General features: G+C 38.8%; 1 protein-coding gene and 1 long non-coding RNA gene across 3 annotated transcripts in view; one reads left to right on the plus strand and one right to left on the minus strand.

Moving 5' to 3' along the window:
* lrrc8d (leucine rich repeat containing 8 VRAC subunit D) overlaps positions 1-7,646 on the minus strand; it is a 113,506-nt gene extending 105,860 nt beyond the window's left edge. Inside the window, exon 1 of one of the 2 annotated variants that reach the window (XM_062978041.1) lies at positions 7,628-7,646. The gene's annotated coding sequence lies outside the window, so the exon portion shown is untranslated. Of the gene's footprint in view, positions 1-1,311; positions 1,451-7,627 lie in introns of those variants that run through there. The other variant, XM_062978040.1, reaches the window with a different exon arrangement.
* LOC134298323 (uncharacterized) lies at positions 1,362-9,934 on the plus strand. Its single transcript, XR_010005336.1, has 2 exons — positions 1,362-1,499; positions 9,196-9,934. It is a non-coding gene; the product is annotated as an uncharacterized LOC134298323 (long non-coding RNA).
* The last annotated feature ends 6,881 nt before the right edge of the window (positions 9,935-16,815 follow it).

The following is a 16,815-nucleotide window of genomic DNA, read 5'->3' on the forward strand; positions in this document are numbered from 1 at the left end:
TGCCATAAATAACTGGTTGCAAAAAAACTGTGCTCCTTTCTACACTGTTATATAATCCAGATTATCATATCAATCCACATTATCTGTTTTTAACTGGATTATATGAGTATACACTGCCAGACAATCTAGCTCAATTCAGATAATCTGGATGTTACATGGCAGATGTAGAAGGGGCCTGTGTTTCTATAATTGTGGGGAGAGGTTTTTAAAATGTATTGATTGTTCAGAGTAAAGGTGCGAAGAACACTGCTATTTTGAAGTGTTGTGCACAATAATACCTGTCTCATAAAACTTTTAATTATATACACACACACAAACACATAATGCACATTTTTTTAAAAAAATCTGAGAGCCCTTCAACACAGCCATATAATCCAGAATATCAAGGCAAATAATCCACAATATCTGCTTTGAACTGGGTTGTCTGAATCCACACTGCAATACAATCCAGTTCAATGTGGATTTTATACAGCTGTGTGGAAGGGGCCTGTGGCTTATAGTTTGGTGAAGCAGTCAAGCTCTATAGCAGAGGATTCTGAGTCCTGGACAAAACTACAAATCCCAGGGCTCCACAGGATGGAGTGAAGGCAATTAATGTGCTGTCGTATTAACTCTGTAGTGTGAAGCATTAATTATGCACTGTGAAGAAGGCTTTAGAAGCAATGACATTGGGCCCTTCCACATAACCATATAACTCTGAATATCAAGGCAGAAAATCCTACAATATCTCCTTTGAGCTGGGTTTTCTGAGTCCACACTGCAATATAATTCGGTTCAATGTAGATCTTATACAGTTGTGTGGAAGGGGCCTGAAATTCTGAAATCCAATACAGCATGGTTTTACAATATCAGGTCCCTTCTACATTGCCATATAACTCAGATTATCTTCTTTGAACCGGATTATCTGAGTCTACACTGCCCTATAATCCGGTTCAAAGCAGATAAGGCTGGATTTCTTATGGCAGTGTAGAAGCGGTCTCGGGCCCTTCCACACAGCCATATAACCCAGAATATCAAGGAAGAAAATCCCACAATATCTGCTTTGAGCTGGGTTATCTGAGTCCACATTGCCTTATATTCCAGTTCAAAGCAGATAACGCTGGTTTTGCTACGGCAGTGCAGAAGGAGACTCAGTTTTCTATCAGATTTCCCAACTGCGCGCAATGGTCAGTGCAGACGGGCCCACCCACCTACAAGAGATCCCAACCTGGTCCAAAGCCTACGGAAGCAAAATGCCCCGGGTTGTTTTGGCAGAGGCTCAGTCTCGGGCCGCCCTTGGAGAGGCATCCAGGGACACGGGCTTGTACGCACCTCGATCTGGCCGGGGAGGAAGGCAGGGGAGCGGCAGCCATGCGGCCGGAAGGCGATGGGAGAGCGCCCCGCGCAGCTCAAAAGGCAGGCAGACCTCGGAGGAAGAAGCAGCAGCAAGAGAAGCAGCGGCAGCAATAGAGGAAAGGCTCCGCTCGGCTCCCTTCACGCTGCAAGCCGCGAATGAGTAGGTGAGTGGCTGGGACGCAGCCAATAGCACCCGCGGCCGGGCCCATGTGATGGGTGGCAGGCGGCGCCTTCCTTCCCTGGGCTTTATGGCCGGGCGCGGGAGGGAGGCCGGGAGGGAGGCCGGGTGCCGCTTCCCCAGCCTTCGCCCGGGGCCCTTCCTCGGCCTCCCGCCTGCAGAGAGCTGCGGTGCACGGAGAAGGCGGCCAGGCTTCCTCTGCTGCAGCCTTGGGACCCTAGAATTCGGCGTCATCACGAGAGGGGGGGGGGGGGGGGCTTGAAGCAGGTAACACTGCCAGAGGAAGAGGTGACTGTAGAAGATCTGTGCTGTGTTAAAGCAGCAATTTAGTACTACTATTTTAGAATAAATATAGTGGGCCCTCCCTAACAACAGATTCTGGATCTTTTAGGCAGTGTTTCTGCAGAAATTCCATATTTTTAAAAATTATATACAGTAGAGTCTCACCTATCCAGCGTTCTGGATTATCCAACACATTTTGTAGTCAATGTTTTCAATACATGATATTTTGGTGCTAAATTCGTAAATACACTACATAGCATTACTGCATATTGAACTACTTTTTCTGTCAAATTTGATGTATAACATGATGTTTTGGTGCTTAATTTGTAAAATCATAACCTAATTTGATGTTTAATAGGCTTTTCCTTAATGCCTCCTTATTGTCCAACCTATTCGCTTATCCAACATTCTGCTGGCTCGTTTATGTTGGATAAGTGAGACTCTACTGTATATATATATATATATATATATATATATATATATACAGTAGAGTCTCACTTATCCAAGCCTCGCTTATCCAAGTTTCTGGATTATCCAAGCCATTTTTGTAGTCAATGTTTTCAATATATCGTGATATTTTGGTGCTAAATTCATAAATACAGTAATTACAACATAACATTACTGCGTATTGAACTGCTTTTTCTGTCAAATTTGTTGTAAAACATGATGTTTTGCTGCTTAATTTGTAAAATCATAACCTAATTTGATGTTTAATAGGCTTTTCCTTAATCCCTCCTTATTATCCAAGATATTCGCTTATCTAAGCTTCTGTCAGCCCGTTTAGTTTGGATAAGTGAGACTCTACTGTATATATATATATATAGAGAGAGAGAGAGAGAGAGAGACCCCAGAGGCATTTTTATTTATTTATTTGAAAAATAAAATTTAAAAAAAACACCCCTATACATACTCAGACTGGGCCTTTCATATTAACGGATTCTGAATTCTTGGGGCAGTATTTCAGCAACAATTTCATATTTTTAATTAATTTTTAATATTTTAAAATAACAATATCACTGCAGATGTAATGGGCCTTGGAGCCCTCGGTGGTGCAGTGAGTTAAACCGCTGAGCCGCTGAACTTGGTGACTGAAAAGTCACCGGTTCGAATCCGGAGGAGCGGAGTGAGCTCCTCCTGTCAGCTACAGCTTCTGCCAACCTAGCAGATCGAAAACATGCAAATGTGAGTAGATCAATAAGTACTGCTCCGGTGAGAAGGTAACACCGCTCCAGGCAGTCATGCCGGCCACATGACCTTGGAGGTGTCTACGGACAAGCCTGCTCATCATTTTAGAAATGGAGATGAGCACCAACCCCCAGAGTCTGACACAACTAGACTTCATGTCAAGGAAAAACCTTTACCATACATATATATATATATATATACAGTGAAAATAATAATACTAATAATAAATCTTTAATATAATACTCTGGCACAAGGTGGTCCCAGTGGTGATCAGCACACTGGGTGCAGTGCCTAAAGACCTTGGCTTGCACTTAAACACAATCGGCGCTGACAATTAAATAGTATATTTCACAAAGCTCTGTACAAATCAACCTTGCTGACAGTAGCAATTGAATTCATTTGTCAAAAGCTTGCTTGGACAGGTAGGTCTTCAACTGGGTCTTGAAAGATAACAGAAAATATCCTTGGAGTTATAGTAGGCTCTTCTATCAACAGATTCTGAATCCTTTTGCATCCTGTTTCGGCAGCAATCTCAGCCTCCTTCCAGACAGGCCCTATATCCCAGGATCTGATCCCAGGTTTTCTGCTTTAAATTGGATTATATGAGTCTGCACTGCAAGCTAATCTGGGATAAAACAGAAAACCTGGGATCAGATCCTGAGAAAAAGGGCCTGTCTACACAGTCATATAAAATCCCACATTATCTGCTTTGAACTGTAATATATGGCATTGTGGACTCAGATAACCCAGTTCAAAGCAGATGTGGGATTTTCTGCCTTGATATTCTGAGTTGCAGTATATGGTTGTGTGGAAGGAGCCCCAGTTCAAAGCAGGTCTTGTGGGATTTTCTGCCTTGATAGTCTGGGTTATATGTCTGTGTGGAAGGGCCCATAGTAGGCCCTTCTGTCAACGGATCCTGAATCCTTTTGCATCGTGTTTCAGAAGCAATCTAATGCATTGAGTTATAGTAGGCCTTCCATATCAACAGGCTCAAATTATTTGTTTCATATTTTTAAATTAGAAATAAATTTTAAAAATTCCTTGCACTCACAGTGGGACTTTAATATCCACAGATTGTGAACCCTTTGCCAGTGTTTCAGAAGCAATTTCATGCTTGTATATATGTAAATGTAATGTTCGGTTTACTATGGAGTAAACAACAAAAACCACTGAACCAAATCACACCAAATTTGGCCACAAAAGTCAGTCATCCAAAATATGTCTTTCAATGAAAAAAACCCTAGAAAAATTGTCCACATTACAGAGGATGTGGAAGAGCCTTTTCCCCCTAACTGCCAGTTAGAAAGGTATGCTCTGCTGCCTTTAGCCCCCCCCCCCAAGCTGCCTTTAGGCCCTGCCCTCTTTGTATTTTAGCAACTCCCTCAGCCAAAATGGCACCCAGGGTACAGGCAGAGTGCACTTAGGCCTGATCCACACTGCCTATAAAATACTGATTATCTCTTTTGAACTGGATTATATGGCAGTGTAAACTCAAGGTCCTTCCACACAGCTATATAACCCATTTATAATCTTATATTTGATTTGAACTGGATTATCTTGAGTCCACACTGCTATATAATCCACTTTAGTGTGGATTTTATACAGCTGTGTAGAAGGGGCCTCATAGAATCCACTTCTAAGCATATAATATAAGATTATAAATATACTATGAAATAATTACTGTGGTATAATAATACAGAACAATATAATCTCTAAAACCAGGACAGTAAATAAAGAGCAACACTCTGAAAGCAGGGAAATTGGGAATTCCAGAAAGGAAACAATCAGGGCCAGCTAACACTTCCCAACAGAGGATTCCTCCAAGCAGGAAGCAGCCAGGCTTTGAAGCTGCAAGGCCATTAAATGCTAATCAAGGTGTCTAATTGCAGCATTCATACCTGCCACACCGAGACTATTAATTGCTATTCAAACTGGCCAACCAAGGATTCCGCAAGGTGGAAAGCGGCCAGGCTTGCAAGCAGCAAGGCTATTGTGCTGTTCAACCTGGCCAACGAAGCTACTCTGTCCCATTCAACCTGGCCTAGCAAGGCTGCTTTTAAACTGCAAGACTATTCAGTGCAATTCAGTCTGGACAAACAATGATTCCCCTACAAAGGAAGTAGCCAGGCTTCAAAGCGGCTCTTTGATTGAGGGTGCTACTCCAGCTACTCCAGAAAACAGCCAGGCTTTAAGGCTGCAAGGCTATTTACTGCTATTCCACCTGGCCAACAAATGATTCCCATAAGCCACAGCAACGCGTGGCCGGGCAAAGCTATATGAAAATATTCTTGGAGTTATAGTTGGCCCCTCTATCAACAGATTCTCAATCCTTTTACTTCGTGTTTCAACAGCAATCGCATATGTACTTGTTAAAAAATAAATATATCCCTGGAATTATAGTGGGCTTTTGATATCAACAGGCTCTGAGCCCTTTTGTTTCATTAACAATTTCATATTTTTAAATTAGAAATTAATTTTAAAAATTCCCTGCACTCACAGTAGGCTTTTCATATCAACAGGCTCTGAACTCTTTTGTTTCCATAACGATTTCATATTTTTAAATTAAAATTTATTTTTTGAAAATTCTATATACATAATAAAAGTGAAAATATGTATGTTTGTATGTGACTTGGGTGCCCACTTCCACAGACAGGCCCTTGCTTCCACAAGCACCTTTAACCCACACCCCTCCCTCCAATGACATTTCATGGATGGACAATTTCATCCTAGATTTTACGTGTTTCCTCCACCTCAAACATCCCAGTGTTTCTGACTCTCCATTGGTGTGAAATTTGCATGATTCCGCCCACTGCCTCTCCCTTAACCCTTTCCTACTCTTATCAACTCAGTCTGTATAACAAACAGAGAAGAACTGAGCAGCAACTAAACATACTGGAGGAGTTTGTGATTGACTCCACATCATGGGAGTTGTAGTTCACCCTGCATCAAGTCAGAGCACTGTGAACGCAAACAACAATGAATCTGCACCACATTTGGAACACATACCCAATATGCCGAAATTTGAATACTGGTGGATTTGGGGTGGAATTGGCCTTGACATTTGTTAGTTGTAGGTCCTGGAATGTGTAGTTCATCTGCAATCAAAGAGCACTCCAAACCATCACCAATGATGAACCTGGACCTAACTTGGCACAGAGAACCCCCATGACCAACTGAACATACTGGAGGGATTTGACGGGACTGACCCACCATGGTGGAAGTTGTCATTCATCCTGCAGCTGGAGAACATACTGAACCCCACCAATGTTTCATTTAGAGCACATTTGCCCAACATGAGAAACTTTTAAGTATTGATTGGGTTTCAGGGGGTTAATCAGGCATATGCGAGTTGTAGTACACCCACAACTGTATGCATTTTGTAAAATAAAAAATGACTTCTTCTAATAACCCGGGCAACACCGGGTACCCAAGCTAGTAAATAAATAAAAACATCCCTGCACTCTAAGTGGACCTTTCATGTCAACAGATTCTGGATCCTTTGAATGGTATTTCAGCAGTAATTTCATATTTTTAATGGTAATTTCATATTTTTAAATAAAAAATATAATTGCATATTGTAGGACTTCCATATCAATAAATTTTGAATACTTTTACACAGTGTTTCAAGCAGAAATTTCATTTTTAAATGAATATATCCTTGCAGTAACCGTCAATCTTCCTCAACAACAGAAATTGAATCCACAGTCTTTAAGCAATTAATGTTTTTAAAATAAACATTTTTAAAAAAATAAATAAAAATATCCCCACTGTTTCAGTTGCCTTCCATGTCAACAGGTTTTAAATACTTTTCCAGTGTTTTAGCAGCAATCTCATATTTTTTAAAAAAATTAAAAAACCTTGCAGTTAGATGTGTTATTGAAGGATTTCAAGGCCGGAATCACTGGGTTGCTGTGAGTTTTCCGGACTGTATGGCCACATTATAGCCAACACTGGGTTATCAGGAAAAGGCAAGCAGCGATTTTTCTTTTTGTATGACACTGGGGTTGGTGTCACCCAGGGTGGTAATTCATGTTATCACCCCGCTGGACCTCCTCCTGTATCAGACCAGGCAGAATCCTTACCTATGAGCTGATGGGGCTTTTTTGTATTAAAGTGGATTGTAAGTTGTAATTCCCATACAAGCAGTCCCTGAATTACAAACATCTGATTTACAAATGACGCATAGTTAAGAATGGGGGTGAGACAACAGGAAGTGAGAGAAATTTACCCCTTGAAAGGGAAATTCACTCCTGAAAAAGTTATGATCATGGGGAAAAGAGGTCTCTACTGAAACTTTACTACCAATCCTTGTTTCCACCACAAGCCATTTTTTAAAAAAATCCAATTATCACAGGAAGTGATGAACCCCCTATAGATACACAAATCCATGGATACTCAAGTCCCATTATATCTTCTGGCTTAGTAAAAGGATGTCCTTTATATAAAATGGCAAAATCAGGATTTGCTTTTTGGAACGTTTTTCTCTCTCTTAAGCTGTGGATGATAGGATCCGTTGATTCAGACTCCATTGAAGCAAATGGATGACTATAACTTCAGGAATATTTTCATTTGTTTAAAAAAATTAATTCCTGCTGAAATATGACACAAAAGGATTCAGAATCGGTTCATATCAAAGGCTGACTCTACCTGCAGGGATGCTGTGAGTTTTCCAGTCTGTATGGCTATCTTTCAGAAGCATTCCTCCGGACGTTTCACCCACATCTATGGCAGGCATCCTCAGAGGTTTAAACTGCCCTTTGGTGGATTTGTGTACATTATTAACTTTGTTCAAGTTGTTCATTTCCTTGAAAGAGCTCAAGGGAAGCGACCTTGCATCAGGCATCTGGGAACATTCATCAGAATCCCATCAAAGCTTAAGTTTGTCCCAACTCCTCAACACTGGACTGGCTCTATGTGCCTCTCTTTTAAAATTCCCATAAAGACTTGGAGTGACACTATGGGTGCATCTATACTGTAGAACAAATGGGGCTTGACACCCCTTTAATGTTGTAGCTCAATGCTATGGAATCAGGGGAGTTGTTTTATAAGGTCTTTAGCCTTCTCTGCCAAAGAGGGTTGGTGCTTCACCAAACTACAACTTTCAGGATTCCATAGTATTGAGCCATGGCAGTTAAAGTGGTGTAAAAGTAAAGGTAAACGTTTCCCCTTGACATTAAATCTAGTCGAGTCCATTTCTAAGCCGAAGAGCCGGCATTGTTCATAGACGCCTCCAAGGTCATGTGGCCAGCATGACTCCATGGAGCGCCATTACCTTCAGGCTGAAGCGGTACTTACTGCTCTACCCACATTTGCATGTTTTCAAACTGCTAGGTTGGCAGAAGCTAGGTCTAGCAATGGGAGCTCACCCCGTCCCGCGGATTCGAACTGCTGACCTTCCGGTCAGCAAGTTCTTCAGCTTAGCGGTTTAACACACTGCATCACCGCCGTCCCATTAAAGTGGTGTGAACCCAATTAATTCTACACTGCATAGGTGTACCCGGAAACTTGAAGGCATTGTAGGTAATTAACACAGCAGCTCTATCACACTTGGAAACATGTATCACTACTATTCATACGAGAGGTCCTTGGCTCTGTGCATAGTTTTGTTGTTGTCGGGTGCCATCTAGTTATTTCTGACTTATGGTGGCCCTTGGTAAATCTACGCTGGATTATCTGCTTTGAACTGGATTATATGAGTCTATACTGCTACTGGTATATAATCCAGTTTGAAGCAGATAATGTGGATTTAGGGCCTGAGTTTTCCATAGGTAAGGGAAATTCAGTCCTGGCTTGTATTTCAACATATAAATCACTCCACCACTCATAGTAGTGAAATGCCATGAGCCACACTTGAGAATAAGACTATTCAATGTGATATATTTCAGAGTAATTTAGAGCAAAGATGCATAGATTTCTGAAAGTCTTCGCCAAAGACTATTTAAAGTATCCAAGAAGCAGCATTTGCTTTTGAAATTACAGAAAATTATACCAATTGTCTAAAATATCTATTTATAGTAGTATTTTTAACTCAGCTTTAAAAAACTTGATTAATTGTGTGTTATTTTTGGAGTTTAAGCTGGCTCCATTATTGTTTTTATTTAGCCACTCCGCGTTTGTATTATTTTTGGCCAGCTGTGAAGGTCTGCAGTTGTCACTTTTGCTATGTTTATTCATTGTGTTTTGTTTTATTGACTGTGTCACTGGGGTGGAAACAGCCTGCTGAGCCCGGTTTCTGCAGCTAGAGCTCCATGTGGATGAAGGATTAACGGAGAACTAAAAGCGAGTGACCCTCAAGAAAAATGAAAGCATATTTTAAAACATTATACATACAAACATTGCCTTGAAAATCCTGAACAGATGCAGCTGGCAAGAAAGCATTAAAGGGGTGAAAAAATTCATAGAATCATAGAGTTGGAAGAGACCACAGGGGCTATCCAGTCCAACCCCCTGCCATGCAGAAAAAGCACAATCAAAGCACCCCCAACAGATGGCCATTTAGCCTCCATTTAAAAGCCTCCAAGGATCCTCCATCACACTCAGAGGCAGTGAGTTCCACTGCTGGACTGCTCTTACGATCAAGAAGTTCTTGCTAATGTTCAAGGGAATCTTCTTTCCTATAATTTGAACCCATATTCCAAGTCTTGGAATCCGTTATCATTACATTTAACCATATTTACAGAAAAAATATGCACTTAAACGTACCCCTCATATTAAAGTGATTCATAAAAGGTTTCCCTGTAAGAACTATGTTGAGAAATTCTTCAACAATGAGTTGGATTTTTGTATTTTCCAGTCGTCCCTCTGTCACAGTATGGAACTAATGGCAGATATGAAGGAAACTGTGTGAACTATGTTTATATACCATCGTAGCAAATGCATGCCTATATCAACACCATTGTGCACTGTGTATGTGCCTCCTGTGCATGTTTTTTCCAACTAAAAAATTGGCCTCTATTAATCATGTTTGAGATATTTGCAACAGTGAAATTGGGTTATGAGGAAGAAAACTGATCATACACAACGGTCTTACAATGAAGATCAGTGCTAGCCATGGAAACATAACAAACTGGAAAGCGAATTGCCAATCTGAGTCTTCTTTGTTATGCAGGCTACCAACAAAGCTAAAAATGTCAACCAGTCAGAACAAGCAGGTAGAAAATAAGCCAAATAATTATTCCAATATTGTGGACAGTTGTCCAGATGACAAAGCCTGAGCCTATTCCTTGTCTGAAAGTAAATGGTCCTGAGTTCTGTGTAACTTAATCCAATCTGAGTGTGCATAAAGATTGCAGTCAAAGTGACCTTTCCTGCTTCAGTGCATTTCATCAACAAACATATTATAAAGGTCTAAGAAAAGCACAGAAAATACAACATTGGCAATGCTATATTCTGTTAGGGGAAGGATAAGATTTCAAGATTGAAAGATTGGCTCAAAAAAGGAGCCAATGTGGTGTAGTGGTTTAAACATTGGACTATGGCTCTATGGATGACCTTGGACAAGGCACGCATTCTCAACCTCACAAGAAGGTAAAAGCAAAAACCCTCCGAACAAATCTTGTAGAGAAAGCCCTATAAAAGCTATAGGTCACACAGCAACAACAATTGCTCACAAAGGCTTAAATATTTATTTTTTTATTTATTTACAGTATTTCTATTCTGTCCTTCTCACCCTGAAGGGGACTCAGGGCAGATCACAATGCACATATACAAAGCAAACATTCAATGCCATTAGACATATGGCATATAGACAGACACAGAGGCAATTTTAACATTTTACAGCTTCCGGCTTCATGAGGGTATGCTCAATTCCGGGGGAGCTGCACTTTGTCGTCCACTTGTGACACCAAGTCCTTGAGTCCACCTTCCTTTCCACAGGCTGCTGGAAGTTTTATGGTTTTTATGGTGTTGTAAATTAGTTAAATTTAGCCTCCCTGCATAAAGCGGTACCTAAATTTTCCACTCAACAGATGCAACTGTCTTTCGAGCTGCCTAGGTCAACAGCGAGGTAGGCTATTAAATGGTCAGGAGCTCAATCCAACCCAGGCTTCGATCTCATGACCTCTTAGTCAGTAGTGATTTATTGCAGCTGGCTACTAACCAGCTGCGCCACAGCCCGGCCCAAATCCCCTAAAAGCCTACCCTATATCTTATCTGATGTTGGAAATTGAGTATGGTTAGCCCTAGTTAATACTTGGATGAAAGACCAGCAATGAATTCAGGTGCTATAGGCTATATTTGAGTGGAAGAAAATTGCAAAAAACAACTCCTGAATATTCTTTTCTTTTTTTTTTTTAATTATTTTTTATTGAGGCTTATATAAAAGCAAACAAAACAATAAATGGACATTGACATAAAACCCCAACCCACTTATGCATATATAGTAAACATTCTGCACATTTTTCCATTACATTGAAAGTGGGGGAACATAAGTGGTATAGGAAAGTAGGAAAGGAAAAGGGAAGAAAAGAAAAAAAGAAGAAAAAAAAATATATATATATATAGAAAGTTATCAACTTCCGATCCTTTGCATCGGGGTTTGAAAAAGAAAAGAGAAAAATGTCCTAGAAAGATACCTTTCTTTTCGTTAAAGCAAAACCTCCACCCATATAGTCATATTGTTCTTATTATTGGTAATCTAGGTTTCTTCTTGTTTTATTTAAGGTATTCTTTCAATAGAGTCCAGTCTGCTGATTTTTTTGGAAGTCCCTGGTTTCTTTTAAGGTGTTGTGTTAGGTAGTCCATATTCATAATATCTAGTATTTTCAAAAACCAATCCTCTATCTGGGGTGCTTCTTTCAATTTCCACTTTTTAGCATAGATCATCCTGGCTGCGGTCACCAAGTAATTAAATAATATGTCTTTAGATAGGTCCATTTCAAAGTCTGGCATTCCTAAAAGGAAGTATTCTGGTTTCATTTGGAATTTTATTCCTAAAATTTCTTGGATTTTCCCGTGGATTTTTGACCAAAACTTTTTTGCGGTTTTACACGTCCACCACATGTGGAAGAAGGATCCCTCCTGGGATTCACACTTCCAACATTTATTTTGTAAGCTTTTATAACATCTAGCCAACTTTTGTGGTGTGAGGTACCAGCGGTACATCATTTTGTACCAGTTCTCTTTTAATTCATAAGCATATGTATATTTTTGCCTTTTATTCCAATTTCTCTCCCAGTCCTCCATTTTTATCGGGTGACCTATGTTAGAGGCCCATTTGGTCATGCAGTCTTTTACCATTTCTGTTTCCGTTGTCCATTCCAATAGTATTTTGTATATTCTTGCTATTTCCTTCTTCTCTAAATTAATTATCTTATCCCAAGGGGAATCTTTCTCCATGAAACCCATTAGTTTATCTTTGTTGAAATATTCTTTGAGCTGTCTATATTGGAACCAGGATACATTCTTGAATACTTTATTTATTTCTTCTTGGTTTTTTAAAGTGTAATTGCCGTTGACTTTTTGTAAGACATCTTTGTACGTTGGCCATTTTTCCCATGCTAACTCTCTTCTTTGAATTGCTTCCAAGGGTGATACCCATAATGGTGTTTTCTGGTAGAGTCTGTTTTTATATTTTTCCCACGTTTTAATAAGGGCTGACCTTATAAAATGGTTACCAAAGTTCTTTTCAATTCTTTTCCTGTCGTACCACAGGTACGAATGCCAACCTCCTCTGAGATCAAATCCTTCTAGTGACAGAATCTTCGTCTTTTTTAGGTTAGACCAATCCTTGATCCATAGCAACGTAGAAGCTTCGTAATATGATTTTAAATCCGGTAAGCCAAATCCTCCTCTTTTCTTCTCATCTATTAAATTTAAGAATTTTATTCTTGGTTTTTTGCCCTGCCAAATAAATTTGGCTAGGTCTCTATTCCAATTCTTAAATATTTGCGTGCTTCTTAGTATTGGGATTGTTTGAAAAAGGAATAACATTTTGGGAAGTATATTCATTTTTGTAGTTGCTATTCTGCCCATTAATGATAAGTTTAAGTGCTTCCAATTTTCCATTTCCTTTTTTATCTCTTTCCATTTTGTCTCATAATTATTTTTCAGAAGTTGGGCATTCTTTGCTGTTAAGGTTATCCCTAAGTATTTAATTTTATTCGTGACCTGTAAGCCTGTTATTTCCTTTATTTTGTCTTGTCCTTTTTTGGAGACATTCTTAGTCAGAATCATAGTCTTTGTTTTATTTATCTTTAGGCCTGAGACCTTTCCATAGTCTTCTATTTTTGTCATCCATCTCTGTATGTTCTCTTGCGGATTTTCTATAATGCAAATCAAGTCGTCCGCAAAGGCACGGACTTTGAATTCTTCTTTTCTAATCCTTGTTCCCAGCAATGTTTTATCCTCTCTTATATTGTTCAGAAGAGTCTCTAGACATAAAATAAATAACAAGGGTGATAGGGGGCATCCCTGTCTGGTCCCCTTGTTGATTCTAAAATTTCTTGTCTCGTTTCCATTAATTATTATCTTAGCCTCTTGATGGTCATATATAGACTTTATTGCATTTGAAAAGAAATGGCCCATGTCCAATTCCTTAATTAAGAGCATCATGTAGTCCCAGTTGACGCTGTCAAAGGCCTTTTCCGCATCTAAGGCCATCAGGGCGCATTCCTTTTGAATGTTCTTCTCGTAATATTCAATAATGTCGACAATTATTCTGACATTATCTTTTAAGTGTCTCTTCGGTAAGAATCCTGTCTGGTCTTCCCTAATCCAGTCATTCAAGAAAATTTTTAGACGATCCGCCAGTATGTTTGCAAAAAGTTTATAGTCTATGTTTAGTAGTGAAATTGGTCTAAAATTTCTTACATCCATTATGTCTGAATTGTCTTTGGGGATCATTGTGATATTCGCCATCTTCCATGAATCCGGAATTTTTTGGTCAGTCAGGGCCTGATTCATCAATCTCTTTAAGTAAGGTATTAATTCCTCCTCATAAATTTTATAGAATTTTGCCGTAAAACCGTCCGGGCCTGGAGCTTTAGTTAGATCTGTTTTCTTGATAGCGTATCTGATTTCTTGTTCCGTTATCTCCTTATTTAATTCCTCTCTGAATTTATCTGATATTTTGGGCAGTTTTTGTAAATTTAAGAATTGTTGTATGTCTTCCTTCTTGATCTGATCTCTGGCATAAAGATTTTTATAGAATTTGTTGAATTGAGTACAAATGTCTTCGTCTGTTGTGTAGATCTTATCTTCTGAGACCAATTTAATAATTTGCTGGCTTTGTCTCTTTTTCCTTATCTTTCTTGCGAGCCATTTGCCCGGTTTATTAGCATTCTCGAAGTGGTATTGTCTGATGAATTTGAGTTCTTTTGCTGTTTGTTCTGTTTCCAGGAGTGTCCTTTGTTTGTGGAGTTTTTCCAGATCTAATTTGCTTTTTCCATCCTTTGGATTTTTTTTCAGGGAATCTTCGGCCTTTTTAATTTCGTTTGTTATTTTGTTCATTTCTTCATTCCTTTTTTTATTTCTTAATGCATTTTGTTGAATGAAGTGTCCTCTCAGTACCGCTTTGGCCGCATCCCATATCGTCTGTAGTGGAATTTCAGGAATGTCATTTATAGCGAAATACTCCTTTAAAATTTCTCTGTACCTCCTTATGTCCTCTTCTTCTTTTAGCAAGATGTCGTTAAGGCGCCACTTCTTTGGTCTGGGGTATGAATATAGTACTGTCTCAATAGGGCAGTGGTCTGAATGAATTCTTGGTAATATTTTGATTCTAGCAATTTTTGTTGTCAACGTATTTGTGGTCAGAACCATATCTATCCTAGACCAGCTTTGGTGCCGGTCTGAATAGAAGGTATAGTCCTTTTCAGTCCAGTGGTGTATTCTCCAAGCGTCTTGCAGATTAGCTTCTTCTAGAAATTTCATAAATGAGGCCGGTAATTTACTCGAGTTTGAGATCTTCTGCCTATTGGAGCCGTTTTTCTTATCCTTTGTACAGTCCATTACTCCGTTGAAGTCACCCATTATCATCAGGTCGTCAAAATGTTCTTTGAGTATTAGATCTCTTAGTTCTTGGACAAATTCATTTTTGGGGCCATTTGGTGCATATATATTACATATCAGTATATTTTGATTGTCAATTGTAATTTGGACTCCAATTATTCTTCCATTTTTATCCTTAAAGGCCAGTTGGGATGGTATTTTTGGGTTGACATAGATGACAACCCCTCTTTTCTTTTCAGGGGCACAAGCATAATATTCTTTTCCAATGTTTCTCTGAACCAAATGTGCCGCATGTTTTTGTGCGATGTGTGTTTCCTGAAGGGTAACTACATCGTAGTTACCTTTTCTTATTTGATTGAAGATCCTTTTTCTTTTGTTAGGTGAGTTGATCCCATTAACATTATTTGAGAGGCATCTGATTTCCTTCTTCATCATTAACTTCTTTTAGTACGTCCAGATTCGTCTTTGCCAATCCGAAGTTTGTGTCTTCTTTCTCCGGTGATTCTGTCCTGGGTCTCTTCTTTTCTTTTGCACCTTTGGCTTCCATTGGTTCCGATTCCATCTCTCTTTTCAATTTCTTATAGAAGTCCTTTGCTTTTTCCTCAGTGGTCAACCAATATTTCTCCTCTCTATAAGAAACCATGATGCCTTCTGTTCGTTCCCATCTGAACCTAATTTGGTATTTCTTTAGTTCTTCTGTCAAAAACATGTATTTCCGTCTCTTCGTCAATGTTGATAATGGATATTCTTTTAGAATTGCTATTTTCTTTCCTTTGTAAAGTACCGGTTTCAAATTGTTGCTTTTCAGGATATCGTCTCTGATTCTTCTTCTTCCAAATTGTACAATGACGTCCCTTGCCACTTTATTTCTTTTAGAGTAATTTGTCGTAATCCTATAGGCTCTGTCAATATTCTCCTCTGCTTCTTCTTCAGTAATTTGTAATATATCCGCCGTTATTTTGGTTATTATCTGTCTTATATTTTCTTTATTTTCTTCTTGAATGTTTCTAAATCTTAATTGGAATTCTAATTCTCTTTGTTCTAACAATTCTTGTTTAACTTCCAGTTTTTGATTCTTGGCTTCTAGGTTGTCCATCTTTGTTTGTAATTTTCCTTGGGCTTTTTCTATTTTAAATTTATCGTTTTTTACTTCCTGGATTTCTTGTCTAAGAGTGTCCACTTCTTTTTTCATCTCCCCGATTTCGTTTGTTATTTCATTTTTGACTGTAATGAGTTGTTCTGTGAAGTCTTTTCTTAATGTTTGCATCTGCTCATCTGAAAGTTTTTGGTAGGTATCCTGTTTCTCGGAAATTTTCTGAATTTCTCTCATTAAGTCTCTTAGTGTTACCTCCTCTGGGAGGGAATTTCTTCTTGACATGTTTATTGTGCCAGAGGCAGGTGTTGCTAGTCTTTTTTCCTCCTGCTTGGTTTTGTATGCGGCCATCTTTTTGTTATTTACTGCTTAAGCAAAGGTAAGTGTTGTAAATGTATATACCAGAGGTTTTAATTTTAATATTTACAATATTACTGTTGTTGTTGTTGTTGTTGTTTTTCTTTTCTTCTTTTTTTTTTTCTTCTTTTCTTTCCTCTCCCTCTTCTCTGAGAGTACCGATATTTAATCTCTGATCTTTTGAATTTAATTTCTGTATAAGTCCAGTTGTGTTTCTTCTTGTATTAAAAAGAGAAAAAAAAAAAAAGAAATGAAAAAATAATAATAATAAAAAAAAATGATTGGGAAGTGGAAGTGGATTAAGGAAAGAAAGAGAAGAACAAAAAGAACTAAAAAAAAGAAAAAAGAAAAAAAAAGGTCAATCAGGCCCTCTGCAAGAAAGAAGAGGGAAAAGAAAAAAAAGAAAAAAAAAAAAATTTTATATATATAGTATTAA

Source organism: Anolis carolinensis, chromosome 4, assembly GCF_035594765.1.
Source record: "Anolis carolinensis isolate JA03-04 chromosome 4, rAnoCar3.1.pri, whole genome shotgun sequence".
In the NCBI taxonomy this organism is placed as follows: Eukaryota; Metazoa; Chordata; class Lepidosauria; order Squamata; family Dactyloidae; genus Anolis; species Anolis carolinensis.